General features: G+C 34.1%; 1 long non-coding RNA gene across 1 annotated transcript in view; it reads left to right on the top strand.

Annotated features, from left to right (window-relative positions):
- The window catches only part of LOC111424993 (uncharacterized), a 46368-nt gene that overhangs the window by 23225 nt on the left and 8287 nt on the right, over positions 1–14856 (top strand). The gene's annotated exons all lie outside the window — the stretch shown is intronic.

The raw sequence follows: 14856 nt of genomic DNA, 5'->3' as shown, positions 1-14856 counted from the left end.
CATCCCCCTTCATTTCATTTTCGACCAAACTCAAATAATTTGCTTATAATGGATTTTCCTCTTTTTCTAACCATTAATTTTTTTTTTGTTCCAACTTCTTGTTTAAATCGATTTCGTTGAATGTCCAATTCTTGAATATAAAGATTTATTTTGTATAGAAATCTGGTCAGATAAATAGAAGCAATCCTTATTTATTTTTCCGCTTCCTCAAGATCTTTTTTCTCGTCATTGTGTTTTTTTTGTGTCCCCTTCGGCGGCTAATCCGCCTTAATTCCCGTCCGGTCTTTAACCATCCGATGCAGACGCGAAGGGGCCGACCATGAAATGGGCTACCAGCGGGAGAGATTCAACGTTTTTTTATGTTATTAGAAATTGGGGTGAACTCTGGACATGTCCGAGTACACTAAATCAACCCCAATTCTTTTTTCTTTTTTATCCGAAATCACTCGTCCAGTTTGGATTGAAACATATTTACTTCCCTATATTTCTCCTTCCTAAGTAATTGTATTTAATCGTACTGATGATAATAATGGTTTATAATTTATTAAGCTTTTTCGTTCATTGAAACGATTTTACTCGATTTAACTTCGTTCATTCATCTCGTGGGTGGTCATAGTGATTTGCCATGCGGATAAAGGTATGAATGGTTGGTTTGTAATGGTCATAAAAACCACAAAGGAGCCACCTTGACGTGTGTAGCGAAAATTTGTACAAATAGGTCTTTGTTGTAGCATCTTTTTGAACCAAACAAATTTTAAGCCACTTGAGGGCGTGCTACTCTATTTATGAATCAACGTTTTCGTCAATGAATCATGTGGGCGGATACTGTTTTGAAAAAATTCCAGATGGTACTTTTAACCCAATTCTTCTATTTGTATATATATTATATTTTCTGGAGTACAATAAAACCTTATTAAACTCCGGGTATTCACCGACTTGTCTATACAGCGTGTCCCGTATCTTCCGCATCAGAGCATTATACGGTTGTAGAATACATTATTCTGAAGCGATCTTTCTAATAAAATTTTTTCGAAATGTTTATAATAACCGCACGGGAACTGTTTAAAGGAACTGTTTTCCGTCCAATCAGCAGATCGCAAATCAGACTCAGGTAATCGGTGCCACCCTCGGCCGGTCCGCTACGCCGATGATAACTTGTTTCCCACGCGTACTCACCAATAGATTCGTCACGGGAAGAGAAATAAACTTTTTCGGTGAATCAAAGTCGTCCGTTATTGGTCGTCGTTAAACAGTTCCCGTGCGGTTATTATAAACATTTCGAAAAAAATTTATTAGAAAGATCGCTTCAGAATAATGTATTCTACAACCGTATAATGCTCTGATGCGGAAGATACGGGACACGCTGTATACCGTCTTAAGAGCCATTTGGTTTTTTTTTGGTTAGACAACCAATATTGCACGCGAAATGTCATTTTAATGTCAATTTTTTTATTAATTTCTTTTAATATTCTTATTTAATTAAATAAAAAAGTATTTATCGATCCAACAATTTCATAAGATCCATTTGGTGCTGCATCTCCCGTGTAATGATCTCCAATCGGTTCAATTCCGTTTTTGTAACTCCAAAAAGTCAGATTTTCGTTCAAGTGCTGTACCTCCCATTTTTGGGTTTGCTACAATTCCAATTAAAATAATTATTTATGCATTAAGTAAGGTTATATTAATTCTAAAACTTTTAATGTGCAATTAAATATCAAGGTCAAACTTTTAGAATTTCTGTTGGTATTAGCTAGGGTCCCTATAACATTAATGACATTATCGAATTTTTAGTGACATATTCGGTAACTAAGTAAATAATTGAGGTTAAGTAACGAATTAATACATATTTAAATATAATTTTAAGAAAATACAAATTTATTCAAAAGTACTTACTAAATTTAGTGAAAAGTAATGAAAATAAACAATTAGAAGTCAAATTTAAATTATTTAAATGTGATTTTAAGATCGAGATGTGAATTATGTAAGTTAAAACGTCAATGTGACAGCTAAAAAATTATACTAAAAACTTTTACTAGAACTAGAAACAATTATACAACAACCTAACGCTGAATAATAACTAAAACTTATTGTAGCACTAAAACTAGAACTAACACTAGTCCTAGAACTAGAAACATTCGGGTTTAGCCGTCTTAAGAGACGTGCGGCTAAACCCGAATGTTTCTAGTTCTAGGTCTAGTATTAGTTCTAGCTTTAATTGTGATTCAATGTTAGGTTGTTATATATTTTTATTGAACTACCAGCTACCATCTAGAACTAGAAACAAATGTTTCTAGTTCTAGTATTAGTTATTATTCAACGTTAGATTGTTATACATTTTTCTTATTTAACTGAAACCGTCTCTGTATCTTAATGATTTCGACTATAAGTTGAAAGTGAACATCATCAGCCTTCTGTTGGCTATAGAAGCACGTATTGAAGGTGGTACGAAGGAAGATGGGACCACAATGGCTCGGTGTGTGGTTCGCTGTCACTAATTGCTGACCAGGTGCTAGCCCCATTCCTCGGCGAGGAGTGCGCTATCCCCGGTTTTATTGTTATTTTTTTTTTAATATCCAATCTGCCCTTTATGGTTTCATCGTCGGCTCGGACGTCTTTGTTCAGATTGATCCTAAATATTACCAAATTACATTTAATATAAATTTTATATAATATATATTTATTTTTAACACTTCATTTCTAACTAAAATAATAATTATAATAATTTCTTTAATAAGATCTCATTATGAAACGTTTTTTTTTGTGGGTCTTTAGTTCGGGCCTGTTTTCTCGTCTTCAGTCAAGTTCCATTCAACCGACGGACCAAAGATTGATTGCCCGAGTCTAAATCACCGCGCCACCTCTTTACACACTCGATAAAAGGAGGTGAGTTTGAAAACATCTTGTTTTATGCTACTTAATTATCGCCGCGATTTATTACCCAGGGGTGTAATCATCATTTTTCTTTCACTTCTTCTTCATATGGACGTCGCTAACTGCCTGAACATCGGCATTTAAAATAGTGTGTGAACCGATTTTCTTTTTATTCTTATTGGGAGTTTCTTTCAACATAACAAAGATATGAATTAAAATGAAATTTAATTTTTATTATTTTCATCAATAATTTATTGGGAATCCTGTGGTGTAGAAGTTAAAGAAAAAGATGGACGTGGCAACGGCGTTGGCTGGAAGAAGGAGTAACGGTTGTGGCCGGGAAACGCTCTCCGGAGGTAATTAAATCCGCCGGGCCCTTGATATCTATATTGTGGTCGCGCGAGTTGCGTAAAGGCGCGACAATGGCTTCGGGTTTACGCCGGCCAATATAACCAAATTGCGGTAATCAATTTAACAGCAGTAATTTCACGGTTGCCGTACGAGCAGCGCTCGGTTTTAATGAAATCATTACGGGAACGCGGATGACGCGGCGCCCGCCGTCGGTCTGCGGTCGCCGCACTGCCATCAGGGCCCCAGCGCGACGCCACCGCCACCACCTCCATCACTGCCGACGTCGACGTCGACGCCGATAGATTCTGTGGTCTGCCGCACCGGAACCAACTGACTTTCCAGTACCGGATTATCACTCTCCAATACAATAAATTAGTTTCAATCATAAAACAAAAATTTTAAAACTAAAACATCTATCCATAATGATGAATACATAGTTATGTCACAATAAGATGGACCAATAAGATCTTTGGATCACAATTTCCGTTGATTATAATAGCAACAAACTACTTTAAAAGCTGTTAACTTCGTTATCTTTAGTGATAGCTTAATATTAAATACATCACTAGAAATCCTTATCTTTTCTTCATCTATATCCGGTGTCAATATTATGATATCAACGGCAGAAAAAAATTAAAGAAGGAACTTCAAGCCTGCGTGTAGCCGTTATGGATTCGAATTAAAAAAAAGCTTTATCAATTTGAAAAGGACACACTTTGAACTATCTAAATCCGGGTTTTGTTCGATCAATATCTACAACCTTACATATAGAATTGGTGGATTGGACGGCGTCATAACTTTCTTATATGATACAATCAAAACTCTTAGACCATATAAAATGTATAGAAAATTTCCTGCTCTATGCAATGGTATACAACTTTAGTAAATCGCATGATTGCCCAAGAATTTCCCCCCAAAAAGCTGCAAAATTCGTTTGACGCGTCATAACTTTCCTATATGATACGAACAAAACCTCAAGACCATATAGAATCTATAGGAAATTTTCTACTCTATGTAGTGGTATATAACTTTAATAGATCGTAAAGTTGCGTAAGCATTTTTCCCCAAAAACTGCAAAATGCGCTTGAAATTACCGTATGTAAATGTTTAGGGCGTCAAAATTTTCTTATATGATACGATCAATACTCCGAGACCATATACAATCCATAGGAAATTTTCCACTCTATGTAGTCGTATATAACTTTAGTAAGTGGCATGTTTGCACAAGAATTTTCTCCCCAAAAACTGTAAAATCTGCGTATAATTACAATATGTCAATGTTTATGGCGTCATAACTTTCTTATATGATACGAACAAAATTCGGAGACGATATAGAATATGTAGCAAATTTTCCACTCTATACAATGGTACATAATTTTAGTAAGTCTCGTGGTTGCATAAGAATTTTCTCCCTAAGAAACTGCAAAATCTGTGTATAATTACCATATATCAATGTTTACGGTGTCATAACTTTTTTATATGATACGAACAAAATTCGGAGACCATATAGAATATGTAGCAAATTTTCCACTCTATTCGGTGGTATATAACTTTAATAGATCGTAAAGTTGCATAATCATTTTTCCCCAAAAACTGCAAAATGCGCTTGTAATTACCGTATGTAAATGTTTAGGGCGTCAAAATTTTCTTATATGATACGATCAAAACTCCGAGACCATATACAATCCATAGGAAATTTTCCACTCTATGTAGTCGTATATAACTTTAGTAAGTGGCATGTTTGCACAAGAATTTTCTCTCCAAAAACTGCAAAATCTGCGTATAATTACAATATGTCAATGTTTATGGCGTCATAACTTTCTTATATGATACGAACAAAATACGGAGACCATATAGAATAGTAGCAAATTTTCCACTCTATACAATGGTACATAATTTTAGTAAATCTCGTGGTTGCATAAGAATTTTCTCCCTAAAAAACTGCAAAATCTGCGTATAATTACCATATGTCAATGTTTACGGTGTCATAACTTTCTTATATGATACGAACAAAACTCCGAGACAATATACAATATGTAGGAAATTTTCCGCTCTATGCGGTGGTATATAACTTTAGTAGATCGTAAAGTTGCATTAGCATTTTTCTCCCAAAAACTGCAAAATGCGCTTGTAATTACCGTATGTAAATGTTTACGCCGTCATAATTTTCTTTTATGATACGACAAAAACTCTGAGACCATATACAATCCATAGGAAATTTTACCACTCTATGTAGTCGTATATAACTTTAATAAATGGCATGTTTGCACAAGAATTTTTTCTTTAAAAAACTGCAAAATCCGCGGATAATTAGCATATATCAATGTTTACGGTGTCATAACTTTTTTATATGATACGAACAAAATTCGGAGACCATATAGAATATGTAGGAAATTTTCCACTCTATTCGGTGGTATATAACTTTAATAGATCGTAAAGTTGCATAATCATTTTTCCCCAAAAACTGCAAAATGCGCTTGTAATTACCGTATGTAAATGTTTAGGGCGTCAAAATTTTCTTATATGATACGATCAAAACTCCGAGACCATATACAATCCATAGGAAATTTTCCACTCTATGTAGTCGTATATAACTTTAGTAAGTGGCATGTTTGCACAAGAATTTTCTCCCCAAAAACTGCAAAATCTGCGTATAATTACCATATGTCAATGTTTACGGCGTCATAACTTTCTTATATGATACGAACAAAATTCGGAGACCATATAGAATATGTAGGAAATTTTCCACTCTATGCAATGGTACATAATTTTAGTAAGTCTCGTGGTTGCATAAGAATTTTCTCCCTAAGAAACTGCAAAATCTGTGTATAATTACCATATATCAATGTTTACGGTGTCATAACTTTTTTATATGATACGAACAAAATTCGGAGACCATATAGAATATGTAGCAAATTTTCCACTCTATACAATGGTACATAATTTTAGTAAATCTCGTGGTTGCATAAGAATTTTCTCCCTAAGAAACTGCAAAATCTGCGTATAATTACCATATGTCAATGTTTACGGTGTCATAACTTTCTTATATGATACGAACAAAACTCCGAGACAATATACAATATGTAGGAAATTTTCCGCTCTATGCGGTGGTATATAACTTTAGTATATCGTAAAGTTGCATAAGCATTTTCCTCCCAAAAACTGCTAAATGCGCTTTTAATTACCGTATGTAAATGTTTACGGCGCCATAATTTTCTTTTATGATACGATCAAAACTCTGAGACCATATACAATCCATAGGAAATTTTCCAATCTATGTAGTCGTATATAACTTTAGTAAGTGGCATGTTTGCACAAGAATTTTCTCTCCAAAAACTGCAAAATCTGCGTATATTTACCATATGTCAATGTTTACGGCGTCATAACTTTCTTATATGATACGAACAAAATTCGCAGACCATATAGAATATGTAGGAAATTTTCCACTCTATGCAATGGTACATAATTTTAGTAAATCTCATGGTTGCATAAAAATTTTCTCCCTAAGAAATTGCAAAATCTGCGTATAATTACCATATGTCAATGTTTACGGTGTCATAACTTTCTTATATGATACGAACAAAACTCCGAGACAATATACAATATGTAGGAAATTTTCCGCTCTATGCGGTGGGATATAACTTTAGTGGATCGTAAAGTTGCAGAAGCATCTTCCTCCCAAAAACTGCAAAATACGCCTGTAATTACCGTATGTAAATGTTTACGGCGTCATAATTTTCTTATATGATACGATCAAAACTCAGAGACTATATACAATCCATAGAAAATTTTCCACTCTATGTAGTCGTATATAAATTTAGTAAGTGGCATGTTTGCACAAGAATTTTCTCCCCAAAAACTGCAAAATCTGCGTATAATTACAATATGTCAATGTTTATGGCATCATAACTTTCTTATATGATACGAACAAAATTCGGAGACCATATAGAATATGTAGGAAATTTTCCACTCTATGCAATGGTACATAATTTTAGTAAATACCATGGTTGCACAAGAATTTTGTCTCCATTAACTGCAAAATCCGCGTGTAATTTCCGTAAGTAAATGTTTACAACGTCATAACTTTCTTATATGATACGAACAAAACTCCGAGACCATATATAATCCATAGGAAATTTTCCACTCTATGCAATGATACATAATTTTAGTAAATCTCATGGTTGCATTAGAATTTTCGCCCTAAGGAACTTCAAAATCTGCGTATAATTACCATATGTCAATATTTACAGCGTCATAACTTTTTTATATGATACGAACAAACCTCCAAGACCATATAGATTACAAGTTGCGACGCACGGCTAAACGCGAATGCTTCTAGTTCTAGCTCTAGTATTAGTTTTATTGCTAGTGTTAGCTCTACTTTTATGGCAATACAAATTATAGGAGTTGATTTATTAAATAACAAAATAAAGTACCATAACTTTGTACGACGTTAATTAATTAAGTTAAACAATACGATTAATATAGCATGTTGTAGTTGATTATAGTAAAATAAAATTAATATAAATTAGCATAAAAATCGATAACCGATGATTGTGATTAAGGGAACCCCGCGTTTAATTTGGATGTGCAGGTGGTGTGAATCACGCCTAATCAGCTGCTCGGGACCGTGCCCCACGCACCACGGGGTCGCATTATCGCCTATTAAACGGTACATCTGCCCTTTCACATTGTTTTTAGAATGTATCGGTGAGGGGCAAAAAGCTCATCGCACGCACTTCCTAAACTGATTCCGAACTAAATTGGTCAATTACGTTTTAGTACGCGAACAACCAATTTTATATTGCTTTATTTGAATACAAAACAAAAACTTTTTATTTTTTTTATTCCAAATAAAAACTAAACTGTCCGCGTTGAATGTTGTGTTAGTTTCCAACAAATAGGATTAGAAAGTTTTCTAATCTCGCTTCTATTCGTTCCTATTTATTTCGCCACCCTCTAAAGACCTGTCAAGGTATCCCCGTTGGAATTTCCGAACTTCCCCGGTTCTATACTTTACTAATCCGTTAAACGTTTCTTTTTCTTAACAATTTTATTTGAATCTTCTTTTAAATATCGGAAGGAAGGAAAAAATACAACTAAACTTCCTTTCAGTTGTGTATTAATCCGCTTGGTTGGGCTTTTTGGTGCGATAAGAGGTGGCGAACGTAGCGGTTGGGTTGGTGTTAATAACCGGGCGAAGCCGTCGGGTATTATGACGTCCAAACGAGTCAAAGAGATAAGGGAGCCAATGGACTGGACATGACGATGCGAAAATCTCTTGGGGTATCCCATTCATCATACATATAACATATTGTGTATGCACTAGCCGGTCGGAATCAACCATCCTGAAACTGAGATAACTTTACCACCATATTTATTGTAAAACGGGGTGAAGAATATTTTTGTTGAACACGAATTTTGCCACTTCACGGTGCGACGTTTAAAATCGGAAGCTGTACTTGATTATCGTTGATGTTGTCTTCATCTTCCCCGGTAACACTGGTGTCCAGTCACGGCCAGAAAACGATTCGTCTCGCCTACCGCTTACGCTTTTATAACAATACAATACGTCGACGAATCGATCGGCCTTCGACGGTTACCTGAGCTTAATACGATTTCACCCTTCGCGTAACGCCAAGAGTAATGTTTACTACACACGGAAGAACACGTACCGATAAGAATTATACAACAATAAAAATCATCGACTCTTTTAGTTTGTTGGCAAAAAAAAAATAAAGAAAAAGAAAATGGATAGAGATAAACGTGTGGGATTTCCTTTTTTGGGTTCATTCTATTATTGTGGGTTAATTGCGTTTGGGGTTTTCGCCGGATCAACCGTGAAAAGAGAAGAGAACACACCCAGAATCACCTTGTAATATGTGATTGCGTCTAAAACAAGACTTTTCAACAAATCAAAAGATTGCAAACTTAATAATTCCTGGAATGTAATTTGCGGTTTGGACATCTTTATTAGTTATATGAGATATTGCGTGAAATACTACACAAGTAATTATCTAATAATCCTTGAAAGTTATAACTTATAACTCAATTTCATTTGTTTCCATGGTTAAGTTGTTTATCCAAAGTACGATTACCTCATTTCCTCATTTCCCGTGCTTTCGTCCGTTTTCAATTTGCTAGTGGACATAAAAAACACGAAAACTTTTATCCTTTTCCTCCAAACGAACGAAATTCATTCCAAGAACCAAACCGAAAATCTAAATTGGCCGTCGCCGAGCAATATATTAAGAGACAACTATCGGAGCGAAAGGGATCGCCGTAATCAAAGCTACCCTCTACGACATAAAACAAACGACTGTAAAATCAAGTCGTCTCGCCCAATTTACTCGTCGTCGTGGTGTTTCTCTCTTTCTCTACGTTCGCATTTTAACATATTGGTTTTCTGTCCGCGCCTTCCCCCTTTTTGTTACGACCTTAACTATACAGGGATGGAGAACGATCCTCGATTTAAATCTTATGCCAAGTTAAAGTTTAAATTAAATTGACTGAGGGGGTGATTTTAAATTGAAGACAGGGTTGATAGCGGTTTATTAAAGGCACATCTGAAGAGGATTAACGTAATTTATCAAAAATGAGAGTGAAATACAAGGGTGGTGATGGTTATTGCATTGATAATGATGTTTCTGATTGATGAGGAGAGAGAAGTAAGGTTATAAATAACATGAGGATGTTAGGATATATAGAATTTTGTTGGTTTTGACCACACAACTCATCTCATACTGGAAATTGTAACTTATAGATTAATTAATACCCTAGATAATCAGCGGAAAGAACATATTTGATAGCAAAATAATAGTGATGTTAAAGGAAGTTATTCAACGCAGCTTTGCCAACCAACTATCAATTTTCAAAACTTTGATTATTAATTATTTACGCATCTGAGAGTAAACGTGAAATATTATTAAGAATGAAATAAGCTACAATTTTTATTCTAAAAGTTTTTTTATAAAATGCCCAGTTTCCCGAGTGTTACCATTAATAACCAGGAAAAGCAACAATATCATCGAATTTTCATATTTTTCTCAATATTGATGCATCTGAGAGCAAAGTGTAAGAGAACAATATTGTTAAGAACAGAATTTGCAATAACTATTGTTTGAAAAGCTTGTGTAACCATGCAATCTACTAAAGTTATATGCCACTGCATAGAGCGGAAAATTTCTTATAAATTCTATCAGATACTTTTATAGAAATAAAACTAGAACTAACCCTAGAACTAGAAACATTCGAGTTTAGCCGTAGTTCTAGGTCTAGTGTTACTTTTAGTAAGTGTTAGCGAATGTTTCTAGTTCTAGGTTTAGTGTACTACACTTACTTTAATAAAAATGTACAACAATCTAGCACTGGATAACCAATTAATAACTTGTCGGGGTGAAACATTATTGGATTCATCCGGGCTGACATCTATGTTGTACACAACATCAAATAATTTCCTATTTTCTCCTTTTCCCCTTTTAATATTATCACAGGTCCTAAAACTTCACTTTTATTCCTATATATTATTATTATTAAACTATATAAATGATTTATATTGATTTTAAGTCTTAAAATAAAACTTTTTGACAATCTTGACATTTCTTCTTGTGTATATATCTGAAGTTAGTTACATAGTACCAACCCCTTAACATGACACATCGAATTATGACAGATAAAATGTCATCTTATTTAAAATTTATTGTTTTAAAAGATTTTTAAGCAGTTTGTTCAATAATGGAAAAAATATAATGTAATAAAAAAGACATTCCCAAGATTCAAAGATTATAAGGCGTCGTTGTGTGTCGCAAGTGCTTATTGCATCTACCATGCGATCCACTAAAGTATATGCCACTGCATAGAGCGGAAAATTTCTTATAAATTCTATAGTATACTTTTATACAAATAAAACTAGAACTAACCCTAGAACTAGAAACATTCGAGTTTAGCCGTAGTTCTAGGTCTAGTGTTACTTTTAGTAAGTGTTAGCGAATGTTTCTAGTTCTAGGTTTAGTGTACTACACTTACTTTAATAAAAATGTACAACAATCTAGCACTGAATAACAAATTAATAACTTGTCGAGGTGAAACATTATTGGATTCATCCGGGCTGACATCTTCTATGTTATACACAACATCAAATAATTTCCTATTTTCTCCTTTTCCCCTTTTAATATCATCACAGTTCCTAAAACTTCACTTTTATTCCTATATATTATTATTATTAAACTATATAAATGATTTATATTGATTTTAATTCTTAAAATAAAACTTTTTTTGACAATCTTGACATTTCTTCTTGTGTATATATCTGAAGTTAGTTACATAGTACCAACCCCTTAACATGACACATCGAATTATGACAGATAAAATGTCATCTTATTTAAAATTTATTGTTTTAAAAGATTTTTAAGCAGATTCTTCAATACTGGAAAAAATATAATGTAATAAAAAAGACATTCGCAAGATTCAAAGATTATAAGGCGTCGTTGTGTGTCGCAAGTGCTTATTGCATCTACCATGCGATCCACTAAAGTATATGCCACTGCATAGAGCGGAAAATTTCTTATAAATTCTATCGTATACTTTTATACAAATAAAACTAGAACGAACCCTAGAACTAGAAACATTCGAGTTTAGCCGTAGTTCTAGGTCTAGTGTTACTTTTAGTAAGTGTTAGCGAATTCTAGGTTTAGTGTACTACACTTACTTTAATAAAAATGTACAACAATCTAGCACTGAATAACAAATTAATAACTTGTCGGGATGAAACATTATTGGATTCATCGGGGCTGACATCTTCTATGTTATACACAACATCAAATAATTTCCTATTTTCTCCTATTCCCCTTTTAATATCATCACAGTTCCTAAAACTTCACTTTTATTCCTATATATTATTATTATTAAACTATCTAAATGATTTATATTGATTTTAATTCTTAAAATAAAGCGTTTTTTGACAATCTTGACATTTCTTGCGTATTTATCTGAAGTTAGTTACATAGTACCAACCCCTTAACATGACACATCGAATTATGACAGATAAAATGTCATCTTATTTAAAATTTATTGTTTTAAAAGATTTTTAAGCAGATTCTTCAATAATGGAAAAAATATAATGTAATAAAAAAGACATTCTCAAGATTCAAAGATTATAAGGCGTCGTTGTGTGTCGCAAGTGCTTATTGCATCTGCGACTCTTTCGTACCCGGCGCCATTAAATCCGCAGAATCGTTTTTCTATCGCCACTTTCTTGCCACCAAACCCCATATATTGCGATTATTGGATATTGTCGATCGACGGCGGCAACCTCATTCCCACGACATTCCGTCTTAGTTACTTTTATTGTTCCGTCGCGACGACGAAGACGTCGCCCGTCGGAACTATAATATAACATTTGTCGTTTCGTAGTGATTTGAAAGCCACAACGCCTTTACTTGGAACAATTAAGCGACTAAAATGACCTATTAACACTCGACTTTTAAGTTTATTACCTCTCTATTTGAGTATACACTCTCAAAGTTGTTGTGGAATACTCAAAAATCGAATTAAATTTAATTTCGCTTAATCTCTTAAATCCTATCCACTTCATTCGACTAATTATACCAATAATATTAAATTAATATTAATTTTTTTGTTATTAAACAGTTTTGGAAGTTACGTTTATTGTAAGAGCAATAAAGGTGATGTTAAAGCTTTGTCTAAGTCTGGTTTTTTCATCAACTTGGGGGCTTTCACCGAATCTCGTTTATTTTCATTTAACTTGTCCTAAGGGGGAAGTTAAATTCCCTTTAGGAGCGAAAAAAATTATTAAAAAAAAATGTATTAAAAAGAATTGTACTGATTTGTAGTTATTAGCCTAAATATAAACTTTTAAATCGTTAAGATAAGCGCCGGATCGCGATCATTTTATCGAGTCATTGTGTTTTGTTTGAGAGAAAAATCAATCTGGTCGATTCAATTGATTTCTTATCTCGCGTAGATACAGGCCAATGTCGATTGTATTTTTATCTGGGGTTAGTTAAAAAAATATTATGTATTATATCAAAATGTATATTGTATTAATGTGCTTTTTGTGTGCATGATTAATCTAAAAGGTGTTATTGTATGAATTTCTTTGTTTGATGTAAAAGGTCTTCATTGGATTGGAATTTTCAATTCCGCAGAGCGTTCACGCCGAATCACACAACGAACGATCGAAATAAAGGCGGAAAACGGGGCAAGAAAGGCGACAGAGGCAATCAGAGGTTGAAACCGCAGCCGATTGTTTAGGTCGCCCCGGATGAAGTACCCAATTACTGGCCGAGTAACGTAATTAGCCAACCAACCGACTTCTGTTCCGTCGACATTCTGCCGCCACAGTACCACTCAATCTATTTCTCCATTCTTGACAATATCACGCAACTAAGCTAAAATAATACAAATCACAAAAAAAATTTTTGTTGTGAATCAAATTCCAAGAATATAATTAGTATTGAATTTAAAACGGTAGCTGGGTTCTCGGTTAGGATGATGATGGTGTCTGGAGGTAATCATCAAATGGTTTTAAAAGCAGACGGTGAATAACAACGGCGTAGCTGTTACAATTAGAGGCGATTCGTAATCTGTCAGGCATTGAATGCAGAGTGCCCATTACCGGGCGGATAATAATGAATAAAAAAAACGAGCCTCTGCACGGGCCACACGCACATCACAACCGTCGAGGCCAAAGCCTTATAGAAATTGCTACGGACCTCTGGGCGGTTAGTTATAGAGAGTTGCCGACGTTTTCTGTTGGTACGACCACCGGCAAACCATTAGCGACATATGATTGATATGGGTACGAGGAGGATACCCAAAACGTCTCTTTAGAATACTTCTTTAACTATACTAATCTTCGTACCATAACCAAAGCGGGCGTCTATTTAAAAAAACTTAAAAATTTTAACTAAAATTATTAACTCAAAAAAAAAAAAATTGTTTCTTACCATTTTTAGAAGCAAATAGTACCTAATAAACCGATTGTAAAATTCTGTTACGTTCAGATATTGTTTTCTTCCATATAAAGTAGTAAGAAATCAGAACAGAAAATAAAATCCCCGATATGGAGTCAGAAAACTGCTCTATAAAATGTTGTACCTTAACAGGTGTTAATTGGAACACACCGGTGTTCCGGATTTAGTTATCAATATATATTTCATATTTGTAAGTGCTAACAATATTTGAGTCGCACGCAAAATCAAAAAATTAAATTTGATATGACAAGATTTAAAAATTATATATATTTGGTTGACAATAATGCAAAAGAAATAGGGAAGACATTGATCTTCAGTAAAGCTCAATGTTCATATCTTGGCGTGATCTCTTCCATTTCAATTAGATTAGACTAATTATGCATAGATTATGGGCAGAAATGTTGGGTGTGCCACATAAACTTGCCAGATTAATGTATATTGATATAATGGATATTACTCACAGTGAGCCATGTGTCTCCTTACCTACCATACTAATCATTCCACTATTTGATCTTAAGCATTTATATAATCCGGGGACAAATGTTATCATCGGTACCAGCATTCTGACGTTTTTGTGCATATCTTACGTTAGTTTTCTGTATAAATTCGTGATAGCAGGCTTGAGTTTTGAGTAGATTTT

This window comes from Onthophagus taurus, chromosome 11 (genome assembly GCF_036711975.1).
Source record: "Onthophagus taurus isolate NC chromosome 11, IU_Otau_3.0, whole genome shotgun sequence".
NCBI lineage: Eukaryota > Metazoa > Arthropoda > Insecta > Coleoptera > Scarabaeidae > Onthophagus > Onthophagus taurus.
Note: the sequence above shows the minus strand (reverse complement) of the source record. Positions and strands in the feature narration are given on the sequence as shown.